Source organism: Schistocerca gregaria, unplaced genomic scaffold (genome assembly GCF_023897955.1).
Source record: "Schistocerca gregaria isolate iqSchGreg1 unplaced genomic scaffold, iqSchGreg1.2 ptg000627l, whole genome shotgun sequence".
NCBI classification, from domain to species: Eukaryota; Metazoa; Arthropoda; class Insecta; order Orthoptera; family Acrididae; genus Schistocerca; species Schistocerca gregaria.
Window position 1 is genome coordinate 360,398 of NW_026062014.1, and position 13,388 is coordinate 373,785.

Consider the following 13,388-nt stretch of genomic DNA (forward strand, 5'->3'; position numbering starts at 1 on the left):
TTTTGGAACTTCGATAGTAAGGGGATGAAAATTTTAATGAAATATTTATTGCGTTATATTAAAATATGTTAAATCTGCATCTATGAAAACCGGTATTTCACTTCTCAGTTATATAAAAGAAATATGTGTTGCGGAATGAAAGATTCTATGGAGATATCACCACAAGAATACAAACGGCTTGATTAACGAAAACCTTCGACTCCAGCTGTCGGCATTGTTTTTTGGTCATTCAGTAAAAGACCATGCTTCAATGGCGTTAAGTTTAGAAAGTGTTGCAGTTTATAAAAGACATAAAAAACGATTAAAGAAAAAAATCTTTGAAGACCATAAACGGTCTACGCAAGTAAAGAAGCGGATGATAAGTTAGCTCTTTATGCAAATGAGTTGGTCACTTTAAGTTAAGAGACATGTCATGCACCAGGAACCAAATATTATAGTTGCTACGATTGGCTAACGGAAAAGTTTTGCAGAATCACGGGAAATCACTTCTGCAAGTGGCTGAGAATCTCGTAATGGATAAAAATTCTGTTCTGAGAATTCCAAGGTGGGAGATGCAAATTCCTCGATTAGGAATTGTTAATCCACATGTGAAACCTGAGTACATAATCCCTGTGACATTTTATCAACGGTGTTCCATAGGGACAGGTTCTCATCCAAAAAGTTCGAAAATTCAATTTCTTTGTAGTTGCATTTTTTTTTAAGGTGTACTTGTCCAGACTCTTGGAACGGAAAGGTTTTTTTTTTAATCCGTGCTTAAAAAAATTTCTACAGCCCATTGTTTGAAGCAGTGTCACGACTGCCATGAGCCGCGCGGGGTATCCGCCATGTCTCAAACGCCTTGTCACGGTTCGCGCGGCTCCCCCCGTTGGAGGTTCGAGTCCTCCCTTGGGCATCGTTGTGTGTGTTTGTTGTCCTTAGCATAAGTTAATGTAAGTAGTGTGTAAGCACAGGGACTGATGGTTCAAATGGCTCTGAACACTATGGGACTTAACAATTGAGGTCATCAGTCCTCTAGAACTTAGAACGACTTAAACCTAACTAACCTAAGGACATCACACACATCCATACTCGAGGCAGGATTTGAACCTGCGACCGTAGAGGTCGCACGGCTCCCGACTGAAGCGCCTAGAACCGCTCGGCCACATAGGCCGGTCTATCATGTATTCTAGAGAAGCTGCCCGGTCGTCAGTGGCGCCTGTTCTTTCGAGAACAGTTACTATCTTCATATATATGGTTAAACGTTACCCAGCCATTGACCTTCGTCTGTGCGAATGCGCACAGATTGCCCGAAATCTTACGGGAATCGTCACCTTAGTGTGGGCCAGTATTGAGTGGATGGGCAAACACCTATTACGTACATTACGTTTGTGGATTGTGGCCGGTTGGAAATGTGAGTCTCACGGGAAGCGTGTAAGGGATAAATACCTGCAGTCGCGGTATTCATCTGTGTCCTCGGTGGCTCAAATGGATAGAGCGTCTGCCATGTAAGCAGGAGATCCCGGGTTCGAGTCCCGGTCGGGGCACACATTTTCAGCTGTCCCCATCGAAGTATATCAACAACACCTGTCGGCAGCTGAGGGTTTCAATTAACTATCAATTGTGAAGGGGATTCGAAGAACCCTTTGCCAGGCACTTACATGTGATTTGCAGAGTATCCATATAGATGTAGATCAAAGCTCGTCCCGTGACGCACGTGCACAAAATGATTCATACTGCAAACATACTCGCCGATAACACTGACGAATAACGAGTGCTGCATATCCAGGTTAGACAGATCGGCTTTTCCTGCCAAGAAGAACAGGGAGTTGCTATCTAGGAACAATTCCAGCCCGAGGAAGGGTTGAAAAGTGCTCCTTGGATTGCACACTAAACGTAAATAACGAAAATGCATTTTTGGTAAAAATTGGACAAAGCATAATCCTGTGCTCTCCGTATTGCATTAGCCGTTTTGAATATTGAAAATCTTACTGCAGATTCGTGTTCAGCGACATTAAAAATATACATGTAACCCTCAGTTCATGCAAATCGAAGTAATAATATAACTAAAAGGTTTCCCTAGACGTTGAACTTTTTTTTTTTTTTTTTTGGAGAAACAATTTTCTCAGAACGGCATGCAGCATTAACTAAAAATGGTTCAATCTCTTAACTTCTACCTCTGACCCAGAAAAGTAAACACTTTTCTTAGGAGCTTATACCTATAATATATGACACTGATTAATATTAAGTAATTTTTGTGAAGGCATAAGGAGTGAAATAAACCACCCAAAAAATCTAACTCAGAGTTCGAATTAGTACCGTATCGTTAAATTTACGGTTGTTTCATTGCGGTTAGGTATGCGCTCCCATAAATTTTATGTAATATCGACTGATGTTTTCCATTTTCAATTTCAGAGAAGTAATTTAGTATCAACTGATGTCATCCATTTTTGATTTCAGGTAACATCTGAGAGGCCACACTGCACGCAGTCCGCGTGATCAAATCATAATTGCGGGCGCCATTGTTTTTACTGAAAATCTAAAATAAAGCTCATAGTATGATCACTCGTAACTCCCAAACAGATCCTTCAAGTGTATTTTCACTGTCTCAAAAAAAATATATAACATTTTTTGCTCATTTGAATGAGAACCTGGCCGTAACGCCGGAATATAGTCACGAGATTTTTTTCGGAGACGCTGTACGTTCGCGAGAAGAATTTCGTTCTGCGCGTGTCGATGGACATTCTACAGATATTACTGTTTGTGTGTGTGTGTGTACTACTCAGTCGTGCCATTCGAGTGTACATCTTTGCATAGTTTTCCTTTGACGGTGTAAACAGTGTTCGGCTCAGTTGCTAACTGGCCAGTTGAGTGGTTCCGAAGTTGTCGGATGTGCGGTGCGTTCTGTCTGCTAGGATAAAAACAGACTGGCGTGGTGCGATGGCAGAAGCAGACACTGAAGGAGCTAGCTGCTGGGACGCCAGCGAACAATTTATGCCAAGTAAGACGAAGAGAACTATTCTAAAATTACGAGCCGCCTCAATAGTGTTTATCATTAGTAAATCTTGTAGTTGAGACTGCCACCAATCTACAATAACTGACATTTTTGCCTAGAGAGAGATTAGCGAGAAGTACAGGATATCCCCCACACATTGAAATTTTGGTTGTGATGACAGGCCTATGGGCAGTGTAGCCCGAGATCTAAGTTAGGTTGGAAGGGGGTAATTTGATTGAGAGATGTTTACGCCAACGATTATTAATGCCGAGTAAACGTTGTGTAAGCAGATTTCCCTGTAGCGTAGCCTAGTGTTTCCGTCCGCGCCATGTTTAACACACTTTCTCTGGCTATGTACAAAAGTCGCACAACAGCGACGAAAACTACGTTTCTGGTGGGGGGACGGGAGAGTTCCCTATGTAACTTTCACTACAAATTTTAGTAACCGCCGAAACTAGCCGAATTAGAAGCGTAATTTTAACTATATTTCCGTTTGTGGGAAAATAGTGATTCTCCTCTTTCGGCAGCAACTGTAATATGTAGGCGACTTATTAGTTTCTTTTTTTTTTTTTTTTTTTTTTTTTTTTAAACTCTGAATCATGATCTCAGTAGACGCAGTGCTTTTTACGTTGCTTGATCCGTGGTCGATAGTAAACAATGCAATGTATTGGTAAACTCTTTGAAGTGTGACGCGTGTTGCATAGACGGCGTCTGCAATGTTCGTAAGGCCAAGCTTGTATATATTCTGTGTCTGTTTAATTAAGGCGAGGAGGATAATGTTCAAGGAGCACTGCATTAGCAGTCTATGGAGAAATTGAGAATTTGGATCTGACGAACGGCATGCTCGGGCAGTTCGTGCTATTATGTTGACCACTGTGTAATTCGGACACAGTGATCATTGCCTCTCCCTGGTAACCAGGAGACTCGGGTGGTAATCCTGGTCTGGCACAAATTTTCAACAGTGCCTATTGTCAGATAATTTTATTAGTGGTCCGGTCTTAAATTGTGTTTTGTTCACGAAACGTCGTTTAGCTTTTTCATGGATAACAGCTTTGGAAAGCGTACAGTCTGTACAGGTTACATTGATAATCACACGTCGTTAGTCCAAGGCAACTACAGCTACATAGTTTTACCAAGAACTTCTTCGTAGGTAGTTTCCCTGTAGTGGTATTTTGTTTTAGTATTTATAGACTGTAGGCTTGGATGAAATATGAAACACATATCCGAAGTTTCTGTTGATGCTGTAGATCCTGTTTTTATCCGTGCTAGGGGCACTAACACTTCATCAAATACTGGAGGACACAATTTGCCTCGAGATTTAGCAATTTTTCGTAATATAGGCCTAGCTTCGATATATTTTTCTCTAATTGTTGTTTGGATTTAATCTTAAAACACACTAACTTTTCCACCAGTTATTCTATATGTGGTTTCATCCCTTTCGTAGCATAGAGTTCCTAAACGGTCGATAATATTAATAATTTCCTTTCTCACTTTGATTTTCTGTAGAATCTCCTGTTTGTGGTTATTGCTAACCTGTTTCACATTCTCACTTTTATTATTTTTATTTTTCTTGTTTTGTGACTGGAAGCCAAATTTTCTTTGAATTCAGTCTTTAATTCTGAAACAGTTTCAGTTAAAGGTCAAGTGAAGATGGCGATCTATTTGAGGAGAATGGTTAGGAGATCTTTTATATTAGACGTACACAGGTCATTGAGATCCTTATCTATATAAAATTACTTCGAGTTTGATGTAGCCCATTCTCTTGTCATGATGTCGGCTGTATCGTAGCGTATTGTCTCGATTAGGTTGGATATTTTGATTAAGAGTTGCAGAAGTCCACGAAAGTGATTACGAAGTCAAGACTATACTAACAGAACGATGTGTAGCGTAGACCAAAACGCTCTTTCTGTCCTTTTAAAATCTCTTTTAATTAAAAATAACTAAAGCTGCAAGATACAATCACAAAAACTGTTTTATGTAATACAGAAATCCCAGACTATTGTTGTGTACGTACACTAATTTTTTGTCACTGAATATATATTTTTTACTCATTTGCTGGATTCCAGTTTCCCGCTTTTTGCGGCGAAAACCCTTTCCCTGCGAAGGGCCCAATAGCATGTCGGTTATATTCGCGACTTTATCGACGATCAGTAATTTCATATAGTCTATCCACCGGCGTCATTGTTAACATCGAATATAGATTTAAGTATTAGGAAGGCCAATATGAACCTAACGCATGGGTAGGTCTAATGATGAATAAAAAAAAAATTCGAATGCCGGTTAGCTACTACAAGCAGCACAGTGAACGCGTTATTGTGGCCAAGATAGACATGAAGTCCACACCTACCATAATCTTAAAAGTAGTCCGCAGATGAGGAAGAAATTGATGAAATGTGTGATGAGATAAAAGAAATTATTCAGATAGTGAAGGGAGATGAAAATAGAATAGGCACAAGTGATTGGAATTTGATAGTAGAGAAATGAAGAAAAGGAAACGTAGTAGGTGAATATGGAATGGTGGTAAGAAATGAAAGAGGAAGCCGCCTGGTAGGTTTTTGCCCAGAGCATAACTTAATCATCGCTAACACTTGGTTCAAGAATCGTGAAAGAACGTTGTATACGTGGAAGAGACCTGGAGATACTGCAAGATTTTAGATAGATTATATAAAGGTAAGAAACCAGGTATTAAATTGTAAGACTTTTCCAGGGGCAAATGTGTACTCTGACCACAATCTATAGGTTATGAACTGTAGATTAAAACTGAAGAAACTGCAAAAATGTGGGAAATTAAGGAGATGGGACCTGGATAAACTGAAAGAACCAGAGGTTGTACAGAGTTTCAGGGAGAGCATAAGGGAACAATTGATAGGAATGGGGGAATGAAATACAGTAGAAGAAGAATGGGTAGCCTTGAGGGATGAAGTAGTGAAGGCAGCAGAGGATCAAGTAGGCAAAAAGCCGAGGGCTAGTAGGAATCCTTGGGTAACAGAAGAAATATTGAATTCAATTGATGAAAGGAGAAAATATAAAAATGCAGTAAATGACGCAGGCGAAAAGGAATACAAACGTCTCAAAAATTAGATCGACATGAAGTGCAAAATGGCTAAGCAGGGATGGCTAGAGGACAAATGTAAGGATGTAGAGGCGAAAATCACAATGGGTAAGATAGACACCGCCTACAGGAAAATTAAAGTGACAGCATAGATCGAGGTGGTGGGATCACTCATGGGAAAATTCCTGCAGTAGTTGATGTTAGAGCTGCACCAGTCAGCTGATAGGTCTTCCTGCTAAAGGGAAGTCTCTCTAACAAAAGATCCACTTTTGACAAAGCTTAAGTATCCAAGTAATGAGAGAATTAGTATATTTCATCAAAATATACAAGATTTTAGAGATAAAGTTAGTGAACTGCTTATAGATGTTGACTCTGAAATTATTGGTATATTTGAGCACTTCTTAAATAAGGAGATAATTCAGAGGCTTCCTTTACCAGAATACAGGTTGGCTGGCAGCTTTTCTAGGAGCTCTTTTCGGTGTGGGGGAGTAGCCATGTATGTGAAAAACAGCATCCCATTAGAGTCAATTGATGTTTCTAAGTACTGCACTGAAAAGGTGTTAGAATGTTGTGAAGGTATGGTTAAATTTAATGGAGCTAAACTTCTAATTGTTATTTATAGAGGCACAGACGCCAATTTCACAACATTTTTGCTAAAGCTAGAGGAGGTTTTTGGTACACTTTGTAGGAAATACAAAAAAATTATTTATATGTGGTGATTTCAATATTAATTTAAAGTGATTGTGCAAGTAAAAGGATGCTGGTAGATCTCCTTAATTCATATAATCATATGTAAACTGGTATGGCAAAGTGGTATGCAGATAGAATAGCTACGTCTCAGGATACAATTAAAACCATATGGTCAGTCGTAAGCGAAGTGGCTGGTCTGTAGAGACAGGTCGACGATATAGAATCAGTGCGTAGTGGGAATGTTCGTGTTACTGATAAGTCGCATATATGTACAGTATTTAATAATCACTTTCTGAATGTACCAGGTGAACTAAATAGAAACCTAGCCCCAACAGGGAATCATATAGCGCTCTTAGAAAAAAGTGTTCCGAGACTGTTACCCTAAACGGTCCTCCATGATACTGACAAGAGGGAGATTGAGTTAATAATTAAATCACTAAAGACCAAGAACTCTCATGGATATGGCAGGGTATCTAGCAGAATACTGAAGTATTGTTCTGTGTATGTTGGCCCAGTACTTAGCCATATCTGTGACTTTTCCTTTAGCGGTGGTCGGTTTCCTGACCGATTAAAGTACTCTCTACTGAAGCCACTTTATAAAAAGGGAGACAAGGATAATGTTGACAACTTTAGACCTATTTCAATGCCATCGGTGTTTGCTAAAGTTATCGAGAAGGTTGTATATACAATGTTACTGGAGCATTTAAATTCACATTATTTGCTGTCAAATGTACAGTTTGGTTTTAGAAATGGTTTAACAACTGAAAATGCTATATTCTCTTTTCTCTGTGAGGTTTTGGACGGATAAAATAAAAGGTTGCGAACGCTAGGTGTTTTCTTTGATTTAACGAAGGCTTTTGACTGTGTTGACCACAAAATATTACTGCACAAGTTGGACCATTATGGAGTAAGGGAGTAGCATACAATTGGTTCCCCTCTTACTTTAAGAACAGAAAGCAGAAGGTAATTCTCTGCGATATTGAGAGTGGTAGTGATAATCATTCGCAATGGGGCTCTGTTAAGAGGGCATTCCCCCAAGGGTCGGTTCTGGGGCCACTGCTGTTTCTTACTTATATAAATGATATGCCCTCTAGTATTACAGGTGATTCAAAAATATTTCTGTTTGCTGATGACACCAGCTTGGCAGTGAAGGATCTTGTGTGTAATACTGAAACAGTATCAAATAATGTAGTTAATGGAATAAGTTCATGGCTTGTGGATAACAATTTGATGCTAAATCACAGTAAGACTCAGTTTTTGCAGTTTCTAATTCACAATTCAACAAGGACCGATATTTTGATCAGACAGAATGGGCATGTTATAAGCGAGACGAAACAGTTAAAGTTCCTAGGCGATCGGATATATAGTAAGCCGTTGTGGAAAGCCCATGTCCAGGATCTTGTCCAGAAACTAAAATGCTGCTTTAGTTACCATTAGAACAGTATCTGAAATTAGTGACAGTTCAACATGGAAAATAGTCTACTTCGCATATTTTCACACGCTTAGGTCGTATGGTATTATATTCTTTGGGTAATTCTTCTGATTCAAAAAGGGTATTTTTGGCTCAAAACGGGCTGTTCGAGCTATATGGGGTGTAAGTTCGAGAACCTCTTGTTGGCCCCTATTCAATAGTCTGGGAATTCTGACATTGCCCTGACAGCATATATTTTCTTTAATGTAGTTTATTGTTAGCAGTATTAGCGTATTCCCAACAGTTAGCAGCTTTCAATCAGTTAATACTAGGCACAAATCAAATCTGTATGTGGAATGCACTTCCTTGACTCTTTTGCAGAAAGGAGTGCAGTATTCTGCTGCATCCATTGTCAATAAGCTACCACAAGAACTCAAAAATCTTAGCAGTAGCCCAAAATCATTTAAGTCTAAACTGAAGAGTTTCCTCATGGCTCACTCCTTCTATTCTGTCGAGGAGCTCCTGGAAGAGCTAAAAAATTATGCAAATTTCAGTGTTACGTAGTTAATTTTCTTTATTTAAACTTACGACTTGTCGCCTTAATATGTTTTTATATTTCATTTTATCTGTTTCTACTATCGTGTTATAATTTCATGTATTGACTCGTTCTATGACCATGAAGATTTCTCCTTAATATGGTCCCACGGAACAATAAATAAATAAAAATAAAAGCTTTGGAGAAAAGAGATCCACTTGTATGCATATCAAGAGCTCAGATGGAAACCCTGTTATAAGCGAAGAAGGGAAAGCAGAAAGGTGGAAGGAGTATATAGAAGATCTATACAAGGGCAATGTGCTTGAAAACAGAATTTGGAAATGGAAGAGCATGTAGATAAAGATGAAATAAGAGATGATATACTGTGTGAAGAGTTTAGCAGAGCAGTGAAAGACCTACGCCGAAACAAGGCCCCAGGAGTATTCAACATTCCATTATAACTACTGACACCCGTGGGAGAGCCAGCCCTGACTAAACTCTACCATCTGATGAGCAAGATGTATGAGACAGGCGAAATACCGTCAGACTTCAAGAAGAATATAATAATTCCAATCTCTAAGAAAGCAGTTGTTGACAGATGTGAAAATTACCGAACTATTTGTTTAGTAAGTCACAGGCGCAAAACACTAAAGCCAATTCTTTACAGCCGAATGGAGAAACTGGTAGAAGCCGACCTCGGGGTATACCAGTTTGGATTCCGTAGAAATACTGGAACACATGAGGCAATACTGACCCTACGTCCTCTCTTAAGAGCTAGATTAAGGAAAGGCACACCTACGTTTCTAGCGTTTGTAGACTTAGAGAAATCTTTTGACAATGTTGACTGGAAAACTCTTTCAAATACTGAAGTGGCAGTGGTAAAATGCAATGAGTGAAAGGCCATTTACAATTTGTACACATACCAGATGGGAGTTGCAAGAGTCAGGGGGCATGAAAGGGAAGCAGTGGTTGGGAAGGTAGTGAGATGCGGTTCTAGTCAATCGCCGATGTTATTCAATCTGTTTATTGAGCAAGCAGTAAAGGAAAAAAAGAGAAAAATCGAAGTAGGAATTAAAATCTATGGACAAGAAATAAAAACCTTGAGGTTCACTCATGACAAAATTCTGTCAGAGACATCAAAGGACCTGGAAGAGCAGCTGAATGGAGTGGAGTGTCCTGAAAGAATGATATAAGATGATCATCAATAAAAGCAAAACGAGGATAATGGAATGTAGTCGAAACATGTTTGGTGATGCTGAAGGAATTAGATTAGGAACTGAGACACTTAAAGTAGTAAAGGAGTTTTGGTATTTGGGGAGCAAAATAACTGATGACGGTCGAAGTATAGAGGATATAAATTGTATACTGGCAATGGCAAGGAAAGTGTTTCTGAAGAAGAAAAACTTGTTAACATTGAGTATAGCTTTACGTATCAGGAAGTGTGTTATCCGAGTATTTGTATGGAGTGTAGCCATGTATGGAAGTGAATCATGGACGATAAAGAGTTTGGATAAGAAGAGACTAGAGGCTTTAGAAATAAGGTGCTACAGAAGAATGCTGAAGATCAGATGGGTAGATCACTTAACTAATGACGAGGTATTAAATAGTATTGGGGAGAAGAGAACTTTGTGGCACAACTTGACTACAAGAAGGAATCGGTTGGTAGGACACGTTCTGTGGCATCAGCGGATCACCATTTTAGAATTGGAGGGCAACGCGGAGGGTAAAGGTCGAGGAGGGAGACCAGGAGATGAATACACTAGCAGATTCAGAAGGATGTAGGTTGCAGTGCGTATTGGGAGATGGCGCTTGCACATGATACAGTAGCATGGAGAGCTGCATCAAACCAGTCTCTGGACTAAAGACCACAACAACAACAATAAGAAGGCATCTGTCTCATGTGTACCCTTCAACAGAGATAGGACAGACAAGACGGTTAGATTAGACTATATGTATTTTCGGTTGCAAATGATCCATAATGAGGAGATGCTCAGTGGGAAACTAATATGCTAATTTACCTTCCACAGATCGCAAGTGGACTGATCATCGACGTGAAATGAGGGATGAAAATTTAAACGTACTTCTGATCGTACTCTTATTATTTGACACCCTCCCCCCCACTCTCTCTCTCTCTCTCTCTCTCTCTCTCTCTCTCTCTCTCTCTCTCTCTCTCTCTTTCTAACTCACTCACTCTCAATCGCTCACGCCCTAGTTCTACTAAAAAATTCAATTCATTAATGGTGTCGGAGGAGATGGTTAAATAAATCCTTTAGGCTGCTCTTAAACTGAATTTTGACAGTAGTAAAACTTTTATGGCTGCTGACAAGTTATTGAAAATTCGTTTTCCTGAATGATCGAGACTTTCTTGCACCAAAGTAATTAACTTCCAAATTTTTGTGGAGATTATTCATGTTTCTAGTAAGGAGTGCATGCAATGCGCTGTTGATTTGAAAATAATAATTTGACACAAAAGAAGCTCCTAAGTTGATGTGATACCCAGTAAGAAGCAGTACAAATCAAGTTTTTGTTAACGATTATTGACTTTTTAGCCGGCTGTGGTGCCTTGGACATGAGCTAGGACCTTAAGATTTTGCATGAAAGGAGGACAAGCAGCCGCGTTGCACGGGAGAATGTGAAAAGTGTTCATATGTACTAAAACCTGTAAAATCCGCCCGTTTTTGTCTTATGCTATCGAATCGACTTAAAGCCAGATCGTCTCTTTGGCCGCTCTTCTCTACGAAACGGTTACACTTATCGTCTGCAAAGCTATGTTGCGTGCTGCGGTATCCGGAGACACTGAAAGCACCATAGTAGAACACAGACGAAGCTTCCAAGTTGATGTAATAGCCAGTAAGAAGCAGTACAATTCAAGTTTCAGTTATCGATTATTGACTTCCAAGCCGGCTTTGCTGTCTTGGACATGAGCTAAGACCTTACGATTTTGCATGAAGGGAGGTCTACCAGCCACGTTGCACGGGAGAGCGTGAAAAGTGTTTATATGTAGTAAAAACCTGAGAAATCCGCCCTTTCGTGTCATTTGCTATAGAATCGACTTAATGCCAGATCGTCTCTTAGGCCGCTCTTCTCTATGATACGGATACACTTGTGGTCGTCTTCAGTCCTGAGACTGGTTTGATGCACCTCTCCATGCTACTCTATCCTGTGCAAGCTGCTTCATCTTCCAGTACCTACTGCAACCTACATCCTTCTGAATCTGCTTGGTGTATTCATGTCTTGGTCTCCCTCTACGATTTTTACCCTCCACGCTGCCCTCCAATGCTAAATTTGTGATCCCTTGATGCCTCAAAACATGTCCTACCAACCGATCCCTTCTTCTAGTCAAGTTGTGCCACAAACTTCTCTTCTCCCCAATCCTATTCAATACCTCCTCATTAGTTACGTGATCTACCCATCTAATCTTCAGCAATCTTCTGTAGCACCACATTTCGAAAGCTTCGATTCTCTTCTTGTCCAAACTAGTTATCGTCCATGTTTCACTTCCATACATACTTTTATAAACGACTTCCTGATACATAAATCTATATTCGATGTTAACAAATTTCTCTTCTTGAGAAACGCTTTCCTTGCCATTGCCAGTCTGCATTTTATATCCTCTCTACTTCGACCATCATCAGTTATTTTACTTCCTAAAGAGCAAAACTCCTTTACTACTTTAAGTATCTCATTTCCTAATCTAATTCCCTCAGCATCACCCGATTTAATTTGACTACATTCCATTATCCTCGTTTTGCTTTTGTTGATGTTCATCTTATATCCTCCTTTCAAGACACTGTCCATTCCGTTCAACTGCTCTTCCAAGTCCTTTGCCGTCTCTGACAGAATTACAATGTCATCGGCGAACCTCAAAGTTTTTATTTCTTCTCCATGAATTTTAATACCTACTCCAAATTTTTCTTTTGTTTCCTTTACTGCTTGCTCAATATACAGAATGAATAACATCGGGGAGAGGCTACAACCCTGTCTCACTCCTTTCCCAACCACTGCTTCCCTTTCATGCCCCTCGACTCTTATGACTGCCATCTAGTTTCTGTACAATTTTTAAATAGCCTCTCGCTCCCTATATTTTACCCCTGCTACCTTCAGAATATGTAAGAGAGTATTTCAGTCAACATTGTCAAAAGCTTTCTCTAAGTCTACAAATGCTAGAAACGTAGGTTTGCCTTTTCTTAATCTTTCTTCTAAGATAAGTCGTAAGGTCAGTATTGCCTCACGTGTTCCAACATTTCGACGGAATCCAAACTGATCCTCCCCGAGGTCCGCATCTACCAGTTTTTCCATTCGTCTGTAAAGAATTCGCGTTAGTATTTTGCAGCTGCGACTTATTAAACTGATTAGTTCGGAAATTTTCACATCTGTCAGCACCTGCTTTCTTTGGGAGTGGAATTATTATATTCTTCTTGAAGTCTGAGGGTATTTCACCTGTCTCATACATCTTGCTCACCAGCTGGTAGAGTTTTGTCATGACTGGCTCTCCCAAGGCCGTCAGTAGTTCTAATGGAATGTTGTCTACTCCGGGTTCCTTGTTTCGACTCAGGTCTTTCAGTGCTCTGTCAAACTCTTCACGCAGTATCTTACGTCTCATTTCGTCTTCATCTACATCCTCTTCCATTTCCATAATATTGTCCTCAAGTACATCGCCCTTGTATAAACCTTCTATATACTCCTTCCACCTTTCAGCCTTCCCTTCTTTGCTTAGAACTGGATTGCC

At 39.8% G+C, this 13,388-nt stretch overlaps 1 non-coding gene across 1 annotated transcript; it reads left to right on the forward strand.

Moving 5' to 3' along the window:
* The first annotated feature begins 1,449 nt into the window (after nucleotides 1–1,449).
* Nucleotides 1,450–1,523, forward strand: Trnat-ugu (transfer RNA threonine (anticodon UGU)). Its single transcript has one exon. It is a non-coding gene; the product is annotated as a tRNA-Thr (tRNA).
* The last annotated feature ends 11,865 nt before the right edge of the window (nucleotides 1,524–13,388 follow it).